Source organism: Zootoca vivipara, chromosome 3 (assembly GCF_965207765.1).
Source record: "Zootoca vivipara chromosome 3, rZooViv2.hap1.1, whole genome shotgun sequence".
Taxonomy (NCBI): domain Eukaryota; kingdom Metazoa; phylum Chordata; class Lepidosauria; order Squamata; family Lacertidae; genus Zootoca; species Zootoca vivipara.
In genome coordinates, this window is record NC_142586.1 from 43,205,764 (window position 1) to 43,227,945 (window position 22,182).

General features: G+C 40.1%; 1 long non-coding RNA gene across 1 annotated transcript; it reads left to right on the forward strand.

The window, feature by feature from the left end:
- Positions 1-10,137: 10,137 nt before the first annotated feature.
- On the forward strand, positions 10,138-13,697 carry LOC148686230 (uncharacterized). Its single transcript, XR_015949373.1, has 3 exons — positions 10,138-10,346; positions 10,897-11,249; positions 13,661-13,697. It is a non-coding gene; the product is annotated as an uncharacterized LOC148686230 (long non-coding RNA).
- Positions 13,698-22,182: the final 8,485 nt, after the last annotated feature.

A 22,182-nucleotide genomic window follows, 5' to 3' on the forward strand; every position in this document is an offset into this window, starting at 1 on the left:
TGATGATGATACAGCACATCTAACATTTATTTCTTCCTTAAAGACAACAGGGCAGCATGTTCCTGTTACTGTTAATCATCATTTTGCCCTGCCAGCCCTTAGAGGCATACTGTGACAGAATGGATTTGAGATGCACCCATGCATGCGCGCGCACACACACACACACACCCCTCAAGCGCACAGAATAAGAGCACACACATAGGAGATACATATATCAAGCCATAAAAGTGACCGAGACTGGTTCTTTTTAAAGGAATCTGCTTCCTGTTAATTTCCATGGCAATCTTACAAAGAAAAATATCATTATCATTTTTATCTGACACAGTCAAAGGGATTAACATTCCTTTAATTAAGGAAATAAATTTGTAATGTGTTTTCCCGTAAGAGGCAGGCCTTTTTCTTAATGTTAAGGGAATGGGTACAGACTTAGAGAGTAGTCTGTGGTATCAGCCGTTCATGAGAACGATTCTACAAAAATAAAATGAAAGGCAACTTATTCAAAAGGTTTGTCCGAATGTTGTCTCTGATTATCAGATAAGAGAGATTTTGCAAATTTTAAAAGAATCCTTATTCAAAAGTGCAAAGCACTGGCTTGGTATGTTCCCTTGAACAAACTGACCAGGATTGTCCATTATGGAACTAGGTATGTCAGCAATCTCGAAGCTGGTTGCTAAAGTGGATTGGAAGCAGAAGATGGTGCATGATGGCATGATTATATCATCTCTAAAGGGAAAAGGATATATAGGTCTGCTATTTTCAGCAGCAGCCTGAAAGCATCTAGTTCTGTTCCCAAGGTGTTCAGTTTGCACCTCTTTCCTTTCCATTAATGATTCACCATGGTCATGTTATTACTTAGCAGGAGTAAGTCCCACTGAAGCTGGATGGCTTTACTTCCAAGTAAACATTATGACTGTGCCGTCAGTCATAGAGCTGTAAAACTGGAGTAGACTAGAAAGCTGTCAGGCTGAACTTTTTGTCTCCAAAGTAGAACCCTGCTGCACATCAGTTCTTTGCAGATAAATCCTGACAGCTCTCCATCACAGATAGACAGCAAGAAGGTGGGCCGCATCAAGAAACTTGCTTCACAGAATCTAAATGACTCTGTAGAATGAGTAATATTTTAACTTACAAAGCTCAAAGCAGGTAGAATAGCTGGTTTATAGGTCATGTGAAGCAAACTTAATATAGAAGCTGAAGTGTCCTTGTGGATTGAGAGATCTTTAGGGATATTTTATCAAATGGTGTACTGGGCTGCATTGGACAAGGCAGCATTGGACCCTGCTGGTGCCAATCAGTTTTGTTTTTCTATATTCAACAATGCATAAATGCAAGAATGTGGGGAATACATTGATTTGTATAAAAGGGGGGGATCTGAAAAAAGAAAATGTCAGATTGTATCTATCTTATTCTCACTTGGTGGCATTTTGCTACTTAAATAACATTAATTTCAATGAAGTAGCCCAAAGCAATGTAGCGCTTAACATGATTGATGACACCAGCTTCTTCTACATTAAACGAAACAATATCCAAGTTAATACAGCATACTTAACATGGGCCATCTAGAATCACACAAACATTTCACACCTAATATAATGCTGGTGAATACGAATTAATATAAACAAGGTATCCTGCACTGTATAGGTGCCCTCACATCTGCAGAATTCCAGCTTTTCTCTCTCCAGTACTCATGGAAAAAACAAAACTCTTTCCCTCAAATAACTGGTCGTATTTCAGATGGAAATATTTACCAAAGATGAAAGTAAAGATGACAGAAATAATAGTTGTTTCCTTTATCTACCATTTGCAAGTGAAAGACCAGAAAAGAGCAAAAAGTGAAACAGACTTTTTTTCTTCAGTTAAATTAAGGTAGCAGCCAAATACACACTTACTTGGGAGTAAGGCATTGAAGTAAATCAGGCTTACTTCTGAGTAAATATGTATACCAGTTGAGCAATATTTGTCTCTCGGTGAAAATCTCAGAATGTTAAAATGTTACCTAGCATGTGTGGTTATGCACGTGTGTGTGTGTGTGTGTGTGTGTGTGTGTGTGTGTGAGAGAGAGAGAGAGAGAGAGAGAGAGAGAGAGAGAGAGAGAGAGAAATATGTGTATACACATTATTTAACTCAGAAGAAAGCAAATATGAGCAGTGAACATGAGAGCAGGTTGAAATGTAACCTTGAATATTCACCTCTCTCTTTCTCTCATGCGCACCCTATCATCCTTCAAAAACAACCCCAAAAAGTATCTGCAAATATACCCAACAAACTCTAAAGCAGGCCTGCCTTCTGACCCATCAAGCCAAATGAAGCACACTACCAATTTTTATGGCCAACATGGAGTTTGATAAAAGCTACCAGGTTATTTACAAAAAACAGGGGCAGATGATAGTCAAGTCCCACAAAATATGTCTTGTGAGCTTTCTGGATATTGAATTCTACAAGCGTGCTCTATTACTAACTCCACACACCAATGGAAAACTTATATAACAGATTTACGTCTCCACCCACATCTAATTTCCTGGCTGAGTATGGACAGAAGGATAAAAGAACAACTATAATTATGACAGAAAAGGGTGAATGCTTCTGTTTATTCTACCCATGTATAGTACTAAATATTTGCAAACATTTTCTCTCTTTGTGGTACACTATTTGTTTTAAACACAACCTTTTAATGGACCTTAATATCAAAGAAGAGGGAACCATTTATCCTTTTTTGTTTGCAGTGGTAGTTTTGTTGTGAGCATGTTCAACTAATGATGGGCATTTGGAGGTGGGGTACGCAACACGGGTGAAAATCTGCACAATCTACATTCGCATAAAACCGTATCACTGATTTCTAAATATTTTAATTTGTTTGCCTCAAACATAAAACAGGAGATAAGATCAGAACTCCAAGATGAAAAGTCTGGAAGATGTTTTACTTTTATGTTGATGCTACTACTAGCCCAAGACATGAAAACTCTTAAGTTTCTATGGCCCAGTGCAAGCACAGAGGGAGAATGGCTGGTTGCTAAGCAACTGTGATCCTTTCAGGGAGCTGAAGTAAAACAAATTGGCTGGTGCCAAATGGCCTTTCACCTGCTTCTTTAAAGTAAAATTAAAGTAGGAAACTTACACTGAAAGGAGCCAAAGGTACCAAATCTGATCACAATCTTTAAAAACCAGACCTTAGAAACTTTTATAAATTGGGGAAATATCATGGAGTGCAGAAACTGTTCTTTCTAATCCCCAACTTTGTTCTTATCTTCAACAAAATATAAAGGCTGGTAAGTGCTTTCAGTTCTGTGTCTCAGGATTTTTTTAGAACAGTGAAAAAGTAAGGTTTTCCAATGATGCTGGACATAATAATAATCCCCTACACGATGTGTAAGTGTATTTCAAATACATTTTTCATTTTGCTGGTTTGTAAATTAATGAAATTAAGTGACTTAAAACCACCACTTTCAATGGAACTGCTCTATGATTTACTTGGATATTACCCTTAGGCAACACTGCATGTCTGAATTCTGAGGTGCAGATCCTTGGGAATAAGCTTTTTTGAACTCAATAAGACTTAATTCCGATAAAGATGCATAGGTTTGGTTTTACTATTTGATGCCATTAACTTAATCTGTAGCTGAGTCCTAGCAAACAGGTTTCTAAATCCTAGCAAACAGGGTTTTAAATAATATTTGTTGACAATATTTAACCCTTTTCAACACACAGTTACCCATTGGCATGGAACTACACCAAACATTATTTGATCCATGTTTCATTAGTTTCATTTATGTTAGGCAAATATTTCATTTGAGAAGTTATCCTTGGTAAAAAGTGGTGTGGCTGCTTTGCTAGTCATCCTAAGATTCTTTGCCCCAGATATCTTTTTTTTTTCTTGACGCATGTCAAGAAAAGTACATGTGGGGGGATGTTATTTTTTAGTACCCAGTTTGATGACATATTTGCTTTTTCTCTGTGGCATGCTTTCCTTCCAGTGCTTTCTTTTGGAAAACTACCTACAACAGTTGGTTGTGTTCTTGAAAACATGTCAGTTTTAATTACAGGTAGGTAGCCGTGTTGGTCTGGATCGAAGTAAAATAAAAAAATTCCTTCAGTAGCACCTTAAAGACCAACTAAGTTTTGTTTTTTTTTTGGTATGAGCTTTCATGTGCATGCACACGAAAGCTCATACCAAAATAAAAACTTAGTTGGTCTTTAAGGTGCTACTGAAGGAATTTTTTTATTTTATGTCAGTTTTAAGTAGCAGCTAGTCTCACATAGTTAAAGCTATGGTTTTCCCAGTAGTGATGTATGGAAGTGAGAGCTGGACCATAAAGAAGGCTGATCGCCAAAGAATTGATGCTTTTGAATTATGGTGCTGGAGGAGACTTTTGAGAGTCCCATGGACTGCAAGAAGATCAAACCTATCCATTCTTAAGGAAATCAGCCCTGAGTGCTCACTGGAAGGATAGATCCTGAAGCTGAGGCTCCAATACTATGCCCACCTCATAAGAACAGAAGACTCCCTGAAAAAGACCCTGATGTTGGGAAAGATGGAGATCACAAGGAGAAGGGGACGACAGAGGACGAGATGGTTGGACAGTGTTCTTGAAGCCACCAACATGAGTTTGACCAAACTGCGGGAGGCAGTGGAAGACAGGAGTGCCTGGCGTGCTATGGTTCATGGGGTCACGAAGAGTCAGATATGGCAACAACAACAACAAGTGACTATTTCTGAACATACCATACCTTGAAAAATGGTTCTACCTCCACAACATTAGCAGATGATGTGGTGCCAGCTACACTGCAATGTCACAAGTAGGCCACATAAATGTATGGGCCACATAAATTGGTGTTCCTTATTAACTACACCTGTCTAACAGGCTGGGGGGGTGACTTAAGTTCTACATTACCGAAGCTGATTTATTAGCTCAGTAAAACTGCCCTGAGGTCCAATTGCCTATAAAAGTTTGTCGTGTTCCTGAGCCTCTGTGATTTAGATCCTGTAAGCAATTCAGACAGATGAGATTGCATAACTGAGACATGCATCTTGAGGCAACGTCAGTGTGTTCACTAAAGCAGAAATCAATTAGTATTCATTGTAAAATAAGATTCTACTTAGTTCATTGTTATATAAAAAGTTTAATAGTTGACACAGATCACATTTAGCAAAGAAATACATTTCTACTGCTGGGGAAATCTGGGCATTGTCAATAATCTGTGTCTCAGAAACAGTGATTTTACTCAAAATAGACTAAATTAGGTTCATTAATTTTAGTGGGTCTGCTTTGAGTTTGACCAAGCTGCAGGAGGCAGTGGAAGACAGGAGTGCCTGGCTTGCTATGGTCCATGGGGTCACGAAGTAAACGACTAAACAACAATTTTAGTGGGTCTACTTTGAGTAAAACCTAGCACACATAATATTGTGTTAACTTTGACATCTTTGCAATATGCCCATGCTACCAAGTTTAATGTAGGAAAGATTAAACTTGGATGTGTACCTGCCGACCTAAAGGAAGTAAAACATTTTTACCAGATCAGAGCTGGATGAAAAGGAAAGATTAAATGAAAATTAAGTTATATAATGTTTAATAAAAACAAATAACAACAATAATAATGTGAACAATATTATTAAGCTATTTTTTACAGGTGTGAGGAACCTTTGCCCCTCCAGATGTTGATGAACCACAACTCCCATCAGCCCCAGCCACCATGGCCAAGTGCCAAGGGTAATAGGAGTGGTAGTTCAGCAGTATCTGGCCAGCCACAAGTTCCTCATACCTGTGCTCAGAGGTCTCCACTTCTGCTTTGGGGCTCACCCTCAGCCTAACTTTCCTAACTTCAGCATTATTGTGAGGGTAAAATGGGGAGGAGGAAAACTATGAACAGCAGCTTGAGCTCCTTGGAGAAAAGTGCATAGGAGATTTGGAAAGATTGTACTAATTTGAGAAATGTGTTCCTTTCAGTGCTAAATAAAAATAATAAATCTCAAGCCGAATCATCAATAGAATAAAAACACTTAAATAGACAAATGAGCTTTGGGACTGTGCAGTAAGTGAACAAAAACACATGAACACTAATTTCTTAAACTGGCTAAATTTTATGTTACAGCAGTGCATACTATAATGCAGCAAAAGCCCTAGATTGAAAAGAAACAAAATAAATATATCAGCAAAATTAGAAAGCACCACATGGGGTGCAATTAAGCATTTCAACTGAAACTAGGAGAAACTTTCTTCTATGTTGCCCAAGAGACCTAGAACAATGACAAAACTTTTGTTCAAGGAGTGAACCATAAAGTTGTAGGGGTGAATGACTTACTACACTGCAAGCTTAGTATAAGACAGCTGGAGAAAGAAATTATTACAGCAGATTTCTATGGTGTTGTCAATTATCGCTTTATTAGACCATTAATGTTTGAAATCACCTCACTTTCTGACTTTAATGTTTGCAACTTTAATTAGTTAACTGTTGCAGAAGCCTTAAGAAACCATTAGTGTTGAATCCTGGGTGAGCCCTGATGTGCAGCTGTTCAGTCAAATAAGATGGCAAAGTTCTTCCACCAACTTTTCAGAACAGCATGGAAGCAACTGCAGATCGTTGCTGGCTACAGTATGAAAAACAATGGGCCTGGATACATATTTGTAGTGATTGGACCAAATTCATGTGGCACCTGGGGTTATATAGGGCTCCTGTTGCCTTGGCTCAGCACACATTGTATTGCCTGGTTTCATAGACAGACATGTCTTCACTAACACACATCCTGGTACTATACCCATTTACTCAAATGTCTCACTGAGATGTCTCACTGAGAGTAAGAACCTGAATAGAACTGCAGGCCACATTTTCTATATCAAATAGTATGGTAAATACAGCATGTGGTAGTTTTTAAAAGTAACACAACTATGTGACAGATTAGGAAACCAACGCCGGAGGCTAAATCTACAAAAATGCAATGTAGTGGAACCAATATGTGGTAAGGAAAATGAGATATGTTGACAGATGAAATTGGCAGATTTAGAGAAGCTGAAATGGGGAATGCTGAAATGTCCACTGTTGGGTTAATGGTCCAACTGAAAATTGTCCTTTGAAATATATAATATGCAAACAAATTTAAGGAACGTAATAAGCTTCCTTATACTAGGTCAGACTTTTTGTTCATCTAGCCCTGCTGTCTCAAGCTGTAAAAGGCAATGTTTGCACAATTTCCCCCCTAAATCAGAAAGACAAGCAAAGAGCAATCCAGATTCTACTTACCTTCTGCAGAACTATAAAAACAGACAACCCACAATGTCAGTCCTAAACCTAAACATCTACTCCAGGAATGAAGAACTTGAGACCTTCTAGAATTTGAGGCCTTCTACCCTTGCTCTAGTCTGACCAGGAATGTGGCAGCATCCCCCATCTAAATAAAACAGTAGGTCCATAAGCATTTTTTCCCCTTAAAAGGATAATGCAGATATCCTATACTAATTGGTAATAATCTTATCTAAATTGCAAGAAAAATTACTGCACAATTATTCAGTTTTCAGCTCTGAAAACACTAATTTTGATAGTGAACTCTGTCTAGCAACTGCACTTTCACCTGTTTTGTGGAATGGATTCAATCAGGAATAACTATCACACAATGGCATATAGGTCCTACTGGGGATAACCTCAAAAGCAGTAATATATTGGGACTTAAAAATAATAAAAATGCAGAAGTCTTGTGCAAGGCTTCTTAATTGGAATGTCAATATTTTATCGATGCCGTGTGGGTAGGGAGGGATATGTAAATGCCCTGTTAATGGTTATGACTGGCCACATGTGCTCTTGCACACGTCTAGTGATTATTATTAGTTATGTTTTAAAGGTACACATACACAGGTACATAACTATGAGGAAGGGTAGTGTGGATGGCAGGGCGAAAGTGTTTAAGTGGAGGGACAAAAAGCACAGCATCAATACATCCTGTCAATTTCCATCTACTGGTACAGACAGCAAATAAGTATAAGTGAAAATACAGCATATGTCAAAGCTAACATGTCTATTTTGCACTAATAAAAATGGAACTGAACAACCTATTTGTGATATAAAACCTCCATCTGGAAGCAACTGTAGTCCAACAACATCTGGAATACCACAGGTTTCCCAGTCTGATCTAACATCAGTTCTTTATTATAGGCCATAGATCATGATAGGCATGCTAAGAAAGTTTCCCTGCCTTCTAAAAGGGGGGAAATCTATATGATGTGTTTTCTCTAAAATATATTTAGGTATATTCAACAGCATCCTCTTCTGACAGCCACTTGCTGGCCCAAGCTAGCCCAACAAATAGAAGATGCTTATTTCAGTCATCTGAGGGTTTTCCCATGGACAGTTTGTGAAAATACTTTCCATGCAGATAGTAACGACAAGTGAAATTGGGCTGCCTAATTCAGTGTAATTGCTGCCCTTCTTTGCCTTCATCACAGCCTGCATGACAACAAGGCGCTACATAATCATACAGTAGGGCTAGGACTTAAGCCATGTCCCTAATGAGGAAAAAAAGAAATTATGAAAATGTTTATGGCATCAGGGACAATTAGTGCATCATTATATAGCACAATGGAAAACAGCATGTCATTTTCTTTCTGAAACAGGAAGAAGGATGCATGCCAGTGCTGACTGCTCTGTCACTGATTTGGATCACATACTGACAAATAATAGCCCATATGGCATATGAATAGAATGAATGGCTGTGAGTGCCTGCAAGGCTATGGTGGAATGGTTGGTATGCTAGACAGAAAATTAAAAAATTGACTCTGGAGGCAAATCAGTCTTTCTATATATTGAAATTTCTGCTGATTTTCACCAGCCTTTAAAAAAAAGTTTCACTTTAAACCAATAGGATAACTAGTTACAATCAGGTTAATGATGAAAATAATTTAAGCTAGTGTCGTTTTCAAGGATTTCAAATAGCCAGTCAGTTGTGACTGTCCCAACTGAATGACCATTCACTTTCAAACCGTTTTTAATTATGATGTTAATGAAACATGATTTGCATTCCATCGAAGCAGAGTGAATCAAAGCACCTACAATTGGCCACCATGTTATGATGGTGCAGATTGAATTGTCTTCTTCCATCTCACGTTTTAATTATTTAGAAATAATGTTGTACATACATTAAATTACTTGCTTCAGGCTAAGGAGGGAAGGTCCATTGCTTAGGAGCTGAGCTTCTGCTTGCATGCAAAAGAGCTCAGGTATTCAATCCCCATTATCCCCAGATAGGGTTGGGAATGTTACCTGTATGAAACCCTGAAGAGCAGCTACTAGTCAGGATTCCTCGAAATGACCTGTTTATAGAGTATTTATCCAGATTTGCTTGCACAAAGTTTACATGGAGGTTACACTTTGTCCAGTCTTTATTGAACATTCATTCTGATTTCCTTTTGTAGTGTTTGTACATTTTCTTTTACATCTGTTCATTCCACACTTTCCTTGTCACTCCTTGTCATTCTCCTAATCACAAAAAGCCCATGTGTTTAAAAAATGGATTTCTTGTGCTACGGTGGTGGGATTACTTTACATGCAGGGTCCCCAGCACTGCCGAGGAGATCTGGAAACCTCATAGAAAGGCTCCCATTGCGATATTCACTGCCAGACACAGGAAGAGTAAAGACAATGGGACAAGATTTAACCGTTCAAGACTGGCAGAGGAAAAATGTCCATGGAATCCAAGCCATGCCTAGAAATGGAAAACTTCAATAGGACTTGCTGCCATTGCTGATCAGCTGATTGGCAGTGACAATGAGCCCTTTTGAAGGCACACGCTCATCAGCTGATAGGCACTGACAGGTATCAAAGAGGCTTATTCTCATCACCATTCAGTGAGCACCATCAGCTGCACTAGGGGACTCCCTGGTGAAGCCAAGCCCAGTGGGGTTTTTTTTTAGTGAACTCTGCTTGCCAAGGAACATTTTAAGCTGCCAATTGTTCTTTTGCAAGTATCTGTTTACCTACCATGCACCTGACATCACATGTGGGCATGACTGGTGCGAAACAGCCTCATGGGCCAAATTAGGAGCACTGCTGTGCCTATTAGGTCTATGAGTTGGAGATTCTGCTGTCCTAAAGCTACTTTAATAAGAGTTTCAACCAACAGGGCTTAGTTGGAGCTGTCCAGAGTGCAGTTTCTTCTCCTTCTCCTTCTCCTTCTCCTTCTCCTTCTGTTATCCTGGATCTGTCCTTGACTTCCATATTTGACTTTCCTTGACTGGATTTTACATGCTTGTCTACTATGACTTGACTTTTACTCAACATTAGCTGTTTCCCCTGCAAATATCAAGGAACCATGCAGCAGGAGATCTCACAGGCGATCAGCGCACAAACCAATGGACAGCTGTTAGGTAAGGAAGGAGCAGTGGTGCTTGAATTCTGCATTTTATGAGAAATGAGCACTGCAGCATCACTGTCTCTTTCAGTTGTTCCTGTACTATTACACAACCGCTATTAACTACAGTGATTGTTATCCATGAGAATATGACTAGTTCAAAGGAGGTGTGTATAGGGTGTATGGGAATGGATATTACCTCTGGTGGGGGACACATCATGCTCCTTCTAGGGTAGTTTGTCCACCTTTGGTCCCACCCTGCACTTAGCTCTCACCTGTGGCTCCTAGAAGCTGTCTACATGCAACAGCTGCCACACTCTGAGATGGCTTCAATCAGCTGGCTAAACCAGATGAGGATAGCCAATGAATCTCAAACCCTCTGTGAGTTAGGGACTTCCCCTGCATGCAAAGACAGGCTCTGATGGATTCAGTAGATGAGACCAACAGTGAGTCCAACTGTCAAGAACACAGTAACTTTATGTGCTGTAGAGGAAAGTGAGAGGAAGATGGGGCTCATCAACCTGGGAAGGTAGCTCATCTGACCCTAAACTTCTGCTGCCTTGCAGGATATCTTCAGAAGAAGAAAAGGCTAAAGAGTAAACCCTACACAAATTGGAGTCCCTAAGAAGGTTGAATGACACCTTGTACGCCTCCTTCTGGCAGCTCCTGCAGCACAGCTGATTCCAAACAAATTGCTCTGCTTCCCTTTGGCCCACATCAGCAAGGCTGACAAGCTCTTGTCATCTGGGCAGCCCAGGACCTCCATACACACTGCCCAGGCTTGCACCCCAGGAAGGTCACTTCACTGCTGCTAACACAGTGGTTTGACTTCACCCCCGGAGGGGCACTCCAATGTCTCTTGAGACAGACAGATGTCAACAGGAGTTCAAAGGAAATAAATGAGCTACCCGTAGTAAAGGTAAAGGTAAAGGGGCCCCTGACCATCAGGTCCAGTCATGTCCAACTCTGGGGTTGTGGCGCTCATCTCGCTCTATAGGCCGAGGGAGCCGGCGTTTGTCCACAGACAGCTTCTGGGTCATGTGGCCAGCATGACAAAGCTGCTTCTGGAGAACCAGAGCAGCGCACGCAAACGCCGTTTACCTTCCCGCCAGAGCGGTCCCTATTTACCTACTTGCACTTTGATGTGCTTTTGAACTGCTAGGTGGGCAGGAGCTGGGACCGAGCAATGGGAGCTCACCCCGTTGCAGGGATTCGAACCACCGACCATCTGATCAGCAAGCCCTAGACTCTGTGGTTTAACCCACAGCGCCACCTGGGTCCCTTAAATGAGCTAGTAGGGCATGTCATTTTAGGGGCTGTAATTAATTTTGGTCTTAAAAATATGTTTTTGGGTATGAAGAATTCAAATCTATTATTTTTGTGATTGGACAACATTTAGCTTGGTAAGTCTACATTTGACAAAGAAGCACAAAGACAAAGAATTTTAATTTTAACCTTCTGAAAATGTCAGGTAATGCTGAACAACAAAACTGCAAGTACTTGGCAATCGTTTCAAGTTACTTCTATGCAGTTTTACACACATTTTACTTACCAAGGAAAACAAAATTATATTTATTTAACCAAAATATATTTTGAACTCTCAAGTCACATTACAACTTTTTAGCATCGTTTATTTTTGGAATTTGTAAACTGAGAAATCCAATACACCCTAATGCACTAGGAAAAGCCAGGCTATAATGGTACGCAAAAGCTGTATAGAGAGCTCGAACTGCCAAATAAAATGGTACATTTCAGTTATCTGATGTGCTACTTTCAACTTCCAGATGTGTTGAAGAGAACTCCTTGCTACTTAATGCTGACCCAAAATACATTCTGTCTCTTCTCAAAGGACTTGTAATTTTGTGCCAATAATTACACAGCCCGTTGCCCTCACAGACAGCAGTAAAAGTGTCTTTCATCTTCTGTCTCTTGTTTTAAGGATAGCCAGAGTCAACTTTCCACAAAACAAACATCTGTGCTCTTAATACGTTTATGTGCCCATTGATGTCAGCAGATATCTGATAGTTATTTCACGCAGCAATTTCATGAGATAATTTCAGCTATAACACAAATAAAAGTGGCTCTAAGGCTCTAATTTTAGCATGAAATATCTTGAGGAGAAAACAAACAGCTGCTGAAGCCCACCATGTTCCTCCTTCAGGCCTAGGATCTGAGTTTTAGTTTTATGGCAAAAATAGATTTAAATTTTTATCTGTGGCTGCTGTCACTTATTTCCCCAAAGGAAACTCGATAAATATTGACTCATCATTCAGTAAGGTAAGCTAAGATTGTATTTTTTTGTTTCATCTTGTGAGACAAGCTTCAGTGTTTTTATTAGTATTCTATATCACTCTGGCACATTTATTCACTTGATACCAGGGTTTTTCAATATGCATTACTCGAGTGGTCACAGAATAAAATTTTAAGCTGTTTTGATAAGCAATTATTGTTCACTGAGAAGTAGCATTTATTAATAGAATTTAATTTATTTTTTCAAAATTATGAAACTTAATGAAATTGGGTTGTGTAGAAGGGGTGGGAGGGTTGCTGAAAGCAATGGCCCATTAATATAAAACAGCTTCTCAAAGGCTTGCTACCCAAATGTTTCAAGAGATCGGTTTAAAACAGAAACCATAATTCTTTAGCTTTGATATAGAAGTCATTGTGTGCAGGAGGATGCTGTGTACGATATAAGGATATCCTAGGGCTCAGCACCAAAATACATGGATAAACGGAATGGAAAAAGGAGAGTCTGACTCAGGTGTCTCATCGGCTATATATGCAGGCCTAATCCAGCATGACAAACTGCCTTTGCAAGGTCCACTGTAATGTTTAATCTGCAAAATTTTGGCTGCCCTAGTCCTGCCACAAACTTTACTTCTGTCTTCTGCTGTCTTGGGAGACAGTTTTTTAAAACCTAAAGATATAACGGTGAAGGAAGGCATGGAGCAGGAACAAAGTAGTGTAAAGTTGACCATAGCTGAGATAACTAATTACCTCTTACACATTTATAGATCCAGTGTTTTTCAGATGCTTCGTTTATTCAAGTAGGACACAAAAGACTTCTGGGATTCCTTCCTACAGTAAGGATCCTACAATCCCTCCTTACTATAAGAAGCATCCAAAACGCTGTCTGGAGTATTTTGTTTGTCTGCCGGTTAAATGTGTCTGCTTATCAAAATAAATATTCCTTGCTTAACTGGTTGTGGGACCACAGGTGGGCAGTAGTAATCCTTTGACCATGTTGGGATTGGTGAAGGCTGTTTCTGATAATCAAAGGGCAGGAGTGGGCAGACTTCAGACATTCAGATCTACTTTGTTTTCTCCTAGAATCTCAAGATATGTCATTCAGAGCCAGGTGCAAAAGGTATACAATTATTTATTTATTTTAAAAAAGCGTAGCCTAGATATTTGTTTTCAGTGCTAGAAACCAAATTAAGTTTAGTTCCTTTCAGAAATCCTCTTGTATTTCTTCATTTCAGCGGCCTAATTTAGGGAGAATTGGGAATCGCGTCACTGCTGTCAGAAATATTTGCTGGTCCACTGCAAATCACCCAGATATCAACAATAGATCCCAATCTACTTTCTGCTTATCCACCCTAAAGAACCTAAAGAAGTCAAATGGATTCCTTTTTGCGAATAGGCACATTTCACAAATCTTTAACATAAGTCTTTACATTAAATGTCTACGTCAGTCTTTTCCACCCCTAGTGCTCTACAGATGTTTCAGGCAGCCAAAGCATCCGGAAGGCATGAGGCTGGGAAAAGTTAGTCTATCTAGAGTCAGTTAACACTTCAAAGAAACAGACGATAGGAGGATTGTATTGTAAACTGTATTGTAAACTGTGGTATACAAATAGTTTTTTTTATAAACAAATTAAATAAAATCCAGAACTAAATCTTATTTCATTTTCTAAAAAAGAAGGAATTTTGCTCTGTTTGGTGTAATCCATTTTGTGTTCTAAGAGTTAATAATGAAACACTGGCTAGTCCATCTTTTCAGATCAAAAGGTTCTGGCACCAAGTGTCAGTAAGGAATAAGAAAGGATAGTTTGGGGGACTGGAAGACATCAAGATGAGCCAGCTGTCCACTCTAACTATCATGGGATTCTGCAATAATTTTGGCAGTTTTTAACGTAGGGAGGGATTTGAAGGATGACCAGTTGTGATGGAATCAGTATTTTTGTTTTTAGCTTACATTTATGAAAGTGGAGTCTGATACATACTGCATATTATCTAGATCTTGGTCATGGTCATAACAAGAATATAAAACCATCTGGATGTTTTGTCAACATAATCCTTTTTGCTGGTGAATAAGGGTAGTCACACTTGCAGAAGATGTGACAGAAATTCCCCGTTTCTGTCCTTGCTTTGATATAGCTGTTTCGTGAGAATGGTCTTTGCGATCTGTGCTTGAAATAGCAATGTAAAATATAATATAGTCATACCTCCAAATCTTGCTACCACAAAGGAATGAATATGTATTCATACACCTACAGCCTAACTTGTCAGATGACTTGTTATTAATGTAACATAATGTGTGCCAGATTCTTTTGTTGGTTGTGGTACCTATAAATGTCCTGTGAGGAAGCATATTTCTAGCCAAAGGTCTGATTGCTCATACAGCACTCTCATAGTGAATAAACAGGCAGAAGAGTCATCTAAAGATTAACCTCAAATCTCCCAATACCAAGAACACACTTTCTGTATGCAGTTCCTTGTGTCTCAGTTTAAAGCCACCCTTTCCTCAGTCATTTTGTAATGCAACTATAAAATCAGCATTGGCCAGAATTTTTATTTACAATTACAAATGCATTTCAGTTCTGCACATACAAAATTAGATACACGTGTTTTCACACAAACATGCATGCAAGCATGTTTGCACACACACTTTGGGGGGGCATCTGTATGAAAATAGCATATACAGAGAGGTGTCCCTGGGTTAGTAACATGCAAGATTTCAGAAGGATTGGTGCAAGGGGTTTTCTGTGCAAGGGAATATTTTAAAATTTGGAGAAAGGGAGTCATTTCGCATCCCACCAATGACATATTCCCCTGAAGGAAGCCCCATGCATGAAGGAAGTCCCATGACTTCTTATTGTGCACAAGAAATGGCTGTGCACTCACGAAGTCCTGTCTCCGTAGCCTGCAATGAGAAACTGTGTATAAAAAGTAGAGATCCTCTTGGTCCCAGAATATCTTGCCCGTATCTGTATTAGATTTGTGGAGCTCCTTCCTCTTTTTCTTCTATGTTTCATACAGTTACAGAGCAATAGATATTTTTAAGTTCTACAAGGAAATGATGTATATGGCCTCCAGAAGTCTGTTGTCTCTGATGCTTTGTCTTCACATAAAATCTGCTTGTACTTGAGCCCGTAATGCATCTCTCTCACTGGTCATTTGGAAAAGCAGTTGCTCCAAAAGAACACAATTTCTCCATTCTGCTGGCTGCTCTGAGCTCTGCTGCCTAAGGTTCACTAACCCCTTGACATGCCTGCAACACAGAATTCCCCCTCAGCATTTCCTATTACAAAAGGTCAGAGCGTACTCCAAACCACCATCAAAACTCACACCACACACACAGGCATACAATTGTAAGTTTAGGTAGTAAATCCTTTTCTTTCTTTCTTTCTTTCTTTCTTTCTTTCTTTCTTTCTTTCTTTCTTTTTGCTGAATCCTTACTGTATGTTTAATGGATAAGCAATAGTAGTAGAATAGTGAAAAGATAAATGAGAGTGAAATAGGGAGAAAATTCTGTCACTAAATGCCTGAACGTATTTACATCGAGGGGAAAAGCTTTTCCTATAACGCTCAATATTCACTCATCCACGCTGCCATCTAGAGTCCATTATCACAACGTAAACAAAGGAATGAAATCAGAAAAATAAAATAATTTTTGCACTGAGCTGAAGATATAAATCTCCATATTTCAGATGAATTCTAAATGCGAGACAATAAACTTAGCCATGGGATCCAGTGGAGGAAAACGGAAATGTGTCAGGGGTTTTTAAATTACTGTTTGATGATAAAGACATTGCCAAAATATGCTCTGTGTTATTCAGTTGATAGGTTTCCAGAATAACAGTAATCCACGGGTAGCTCCTGATAGCTGCCCTCATTTTTGGAAGGAGGGATGTTGGCTAGCTCCCAGCAAAACCTTGAGGAAATTATGCTTAAGCATTTCCTCCACAGCAAAACACTACAAATGCAAAAGAATAAGGAACCACATGTGGTAACCTACTTAGATATCCAAAAGGCAGCTTGGAAAATGAGCTACCCTGCCATTCTATAGAAATTGCTAACAGTGGCAACCCAATTTCCCAGCTGACCCGAAGGAGATGGCAGCATTCATTACAAACCCTCTATTCAGAGCTTGGGCTCTCATGCCGAGTGTAATTTGTTTAGGGATGAGCTGTGAACTTGGATCTCAATTTGCACAACAGGATATGGTTTGATTAAATGTGTCTGGATGCATCTGTAATGGAATTATAGATTTCAATTAGGGGCAGGCAACAACCATAACAAGGCTTCACTTTCTAAGGCTTGTTTCAGAAGTCTGGGTCAAGGGCAAGAAATGTTAACATGTTGGCAAAAAAGTGTCCCCCTCACACCTCTTGACTCCCTTCTTTGTTATCCCTCCCTTTGTTTATCAGAGCTTCCTCTTCATTTTTCCTAATTTCACTTTTTAAAGTTACGTTTCTGGGACCAGAAGTTTGAAAATAGATGTTAGGTATTTCTTTGCAAGACCATGCTTCCTACAATGTATATGCCAGTGCAGTGCATAATAACAGTGTATAATAAAATAAAATACAATTACATAATTGAAATACCACAAAAAGCACAATCAAAACACTTTCCAAATGCCTTAACCTGCACACATCTAACTAAAACCTTTGCAAATAACTCACCTCACCTTCAGTTTTCAACCTAAGGCTTCAAAGGGCTTCATTCTACTGCATCAAATTGGGTAGATATATACATATAAGGTGAGAAAGGGAAATCGAACACTTAGGATTCTTCATAATCCAGTGCAATATCCAGTGCAATTTGATGCATTAAGCTTGCATCAAATAGGGTAAGCAGTTTAGGGATTGTGTTACAAAATGATACATGCAATTACTCGGTTAGGCCACAACCTTTTGGCTCTTAAAACAGAAAATATGTTACCAAGGATCACCTGGCACTCTGCGCCTTCCCAAAACGATGACATTCCCTTAGCTTCACTTGACAGCTGAATGTGCAGTGTGTGTGTGTACTTGTTGCAAGGAAGCAAACCTTGGCATTGACTGGCTGCCCTTGTTGAAAAGATTGCTTGTACACATGTGTCAGTGAAGTGTGAGAACTTCAGGTGTACACTAATACCTAATTATGTACCTGACCCTTTGCCCGCTGCCAATGAAGACCCTAGCCTCTGTTTGGTTTTCCTAAATCCTGGCAAGAATAAGAGGCTTCTTCCAATTGGCACTGCCCCATCACTGACTCAGCCAATAGCCACTTGCCTTTTCTTAGGTTAACCACCTTCCTTTTTTGTAACAACAAGCCAGGATTCTCTGAAAGTGAAAATACATGCTGCCAACTTCCTTTCCCAGCTGTACAGTAAAAGGAGGGTGAAGGGTAGCATGCGAGCCCAATACCTCCCCTTGATTCCTTCTTGGTTTTTCACAAAGTGCTATACTGCATTTGAGTGTTTCAGGTGAAGCAGGCCACCTTCTTGTGATAAGAGACTGCTAGAAAGAACCTCCTTAAAGGAAGTGGTATGGGATAAATGTTGTTTGAGCAAGCCTGGCTTCAGTGGCTGGTGAGGTTAGGCATTTGCCAGGACCCCAATGTTGGGAAAGGTTTCATTGTCCATTCCAACGGCTCCACCATTTTCACTTTGCATGAATCACTCAAGAATGTCAGAGGTGCAATGGGATAATTCTCAGTTGGAACACCGCCTCTTCTAGGTTAAGGGGGTGGGGCTGGGGTCCTCAGAGCCAGCACTACTTTTGAGTAATGAAATTTATCTTGCCTAAGTTTTCACAACATCTTGGAGCCAGCACTTGCTTTGAGAAATGAATAAAAGATCCAATGAAACATTCCAGGTTCCGTCAAAGCCTTACTATAGAGAATGAGTTTGGTGCCAACAGCAACAAACTGCCATTGTCTCCAGATTGTAAACCCGTGAGAATCTGTGACACCATCAAATTAATCCTATTAATTAGCAGACCTTTCCCTGAGCAATTGTATTTGCAAGCCATATATGCCATAATTAGCCTGGCCATAATGGAAAGAAAAGAGAGCATCAACTGGCATTTGTGTGAGGAGATGAGAGCAGAGAGTGAAACCAAGATTAGAGGCAAAACCAGAGATTCACTATGAAAGGGTGGTACAAAAAAGGGCAAGACATAGAAAACTCTTGGTATTTTGCTATAACATGCTTAAAATATATGTCAAGTGCTTTACATTCCTGCTCTCAAGCTTCACACCAGCTTTTCGCTATTTACAAACAAGGTCTCCAAATACAAGGAACTGATGGGAATGTAGAAAGTCCTGTACACACCTTTGAAGTTACCTTGTATGGTAATTATCCTCCCTTGGCCTCTATTCTTCCCCCATTTTCCACTAACAATTTTATTCGGGCCCTTTCATGTAGATTAGATCTAAACAGCCTATTATGAGCCTGGACAAAAAGATGTTTGTTAACTGTCTGCAGTCGTGGAACATTGCCATTGGGCATTGCTCTGGGTAGAACAACAGTCTTGGCATGCTAAGAAGTGAATATTATGTATAAACTATGTGGTGCACATAGTGGCTAAGAGTTGCTGTTAGCCAATGAAACCCTGATTCAAGTCTTGCCTTGGTCATGGCTGGATGGCTTTATGTAAGCCACTCTTATGTAAAGCTGTAAGGGCAGGGAGTTTGGGGGGGGGGGGAGCCACCAAATGGTAGGCACTGTTGGTGCACTCTTATTGCAATAAATCGAAGATGCTTCACTGTTAGGAAGCATAATTTGCATGTAGGGTACAACATGCTTAACTGTAACTGTTGCAAAGCGGTACTCAAGAACAAGTGCTTGAGGGTACCTCCAGGCTGTCACAATTTTCTGGCAGATTCAAGCACTTAATGCAAATTTAAAAAGGTAAAGGGACCCCTGACCATTAGGTCCAGTCGTGACCGACTCTGGGGTTGCGGCGCTCATCTCGTGTTATTGGCCGAGGGAGCCGGCGTACAGCTTCCAGGTCATGTGGCCGGCATGACAAAGCCGCTTCTGGCGAACCAGAGCAGCACACGGAAACGCCGTTTACCTTCCCGCTGTAGCGGTACCTATTTATCTAATTGCACTTTGGTGTGCTTTCCAACTGCTAGGTTGGCAGGAGCTGGGACTGAGCAACGGGAGCTCACCCCGTTGCAGGGATTCGAACAGCTGACCTTCTGATCGGCAAGCCCTAGGCTCTGTGGTTTAACCCACAGCGACACCTGCATCCCAATGAAAATTTAGACTGCACAATTAAAAAGTGTTATGTTGCATCATTGCAACAAATCTACTTTAAACTTTTTGCAGTTAAGAAAGTGATGGAGAAATGCATTGGAAAGTGTGGGATGGCATAGTCTAATGTCCACTTAAGCTTTGTGGAAGCAAGTCAGGATGAATGCTCAATAAATAGGCAGACCAGGGGAGCTCTTGGGTATTTGTGCCTCCTATTCCTCAGCCACCCTCCATAAATTTCAAAAGTAAGAGCCTGCTTCACCCTGAGCACAAGGTATAGAGGGTGAAGATTCGGTCAGAAAGTGGTAGGGTTGCCATACGTCCTGAATTTCCCAGACATAGCCAGGATTTGGTCATCAGGAAAATCCGGACTTTTTGGCAGCCCATGTCGGAAGTGTAGATTTTGGCAAGTTTAATTAAAAATAGCTCAGAAGAGTGGAAAATGCACTCTTCCTTTGTGGAGCAAATATTGAAGAAGCAGGAGAGGGAAGATTTCCAAACTCAAGTCTTCCAAACTGGAGCTTCAGTTTTTTCCTGGATGGCGACTTGAGCCAGAATCAAATACAAAGTTAAGTAACTCTTCAACGCTGAACACATTGATCCTGAATGCTGACCCAAGCATTATGCTTATATGTTCATGGTTATTACAATTTATTATGCATCCTTTACTCCAAGGTCCTGGATGAGGGTGTTACAGCAATTAAACCCCAACATTAAATATCATCTTAGCATTGTTGCCTAATTTGCAATATAGTTATGCTAATATGGTCTATGTTACAGGGTTGTATGAGCAGGACTGCGTTCAAAAAGCACAATGTTATGATGGTGGTTTGTTGTTGTTTTAAAAAGAATTTTCATTGGATTTTCAATTGCATAGATAACAAACATAAAATATAAAGTCAATCCCCCCTCCCTGCGTTAACAAAACAGGAGAGCAAGAGCATTAGCACCATATATAAAGATGGTGATTGTCCTTCCTGAAATAAGAGAAACTCATGACGGTTATGTGACTTTCTAAACCCCCATCTTTCTGCAGAAGAGGGTGGATTCTAAACATGAAAGTACCACAGTCCTTAATTCAGAGCAGGTCACAGCCATATTTATCTAAAGAAGGGATTGCCAAGCATTGAGCAATGTACTACTAGTGGACTATATGGATTCAATACTGAAAAAGGATCTTCTTTGGAGGTTTTTAAGCAGAGGTTGGGTGGCCATCTGTCATGGATGCTTCAGTTGAGATTCCTGCATTGCAGAGGGTTGCAACACTAGATGACATTTGGGATCCCTTCCAATTCTACAGTTCTATGATTCTATTAATCATATTAGCCAGGCTGGACTTGCTCTACACTTCAACATTAGATATTTAAGGAAAGGAAGAAGGAGAGAAAGAAGAAGTGGCGATATTACCATCTGGTGCCTGCTTTGCCTGAGGTCTTATGAGACATTGTGTCCCATATGTCAGTGTTCACACTGCCAACTTGATGAAGATCCAAAATGGCAAGAGCAATAACGGCTCTTTAGCTGTTCCTCGTGGCACTTTTGTTTTTAAGGGTATGCAAAAAGAGATGTAAATACACATGGTAAAGCAGCTATCAATATATATGTATAATAGGAAAATGCTAATTCTGTGACCATACTGGCTGGGACAGGTGGAAGTTGAAAGTTCAGCAGTCTCTGGAGGGCCCTAGGATCCTGAACATACATACATACACATGAACAGAAATATTATCTATCCCACCACATTACTGACCAACCTCCTCCCTCGGGGATTCGAGTAATTATTAAAGCCTACAGTAGAAAACTGGTTCCCTAATACAGTGTTTCCCAACCTTGGATCTCCAGCTGTTTTTGGACTGCAATTCCCATCATCCCTAGCTAGCAAGACCAGTGGTCATGGATGATGGGAATTGTAGTCTGAAAGCAGCTGTAGACCAAATGTTGGGAAACACTGCCCTAATAGGTCTGGAAGCCTCTCCAGGCATGTCAAACCTGCGGCCCTCCAGATGTTTTGGCCTACAACTCCCATGATCCCTAGCTAGCAGGACCAGTGGTTGGGGAAGATGGGAATTGTAGTCCAAAACATCTGGAGGGCCGCAGGTTTGACATGCCTGCGTCTAATCTATCAGGTTCCAAATGCTTAATTAGAATTTTATTGGACTTTGGCCTCAGAAGACCTGGAACCCAGAGTTAATTTCAAGCTCCCACTTCTGGAGATGAGCTAATAAAAAGATAACAGAGTGTCTCTGAGCACATGCAGAGCACACTTTCTGTTTCTATCCCACGTTAAGAGCTTCCATGTCATGAGCTGAAAGTTTCAGGTAGTTATGCTCTTCCACCATTAATCTTTGCACTTAACCCTACCATTAGACGGCGTGAGGTGGTT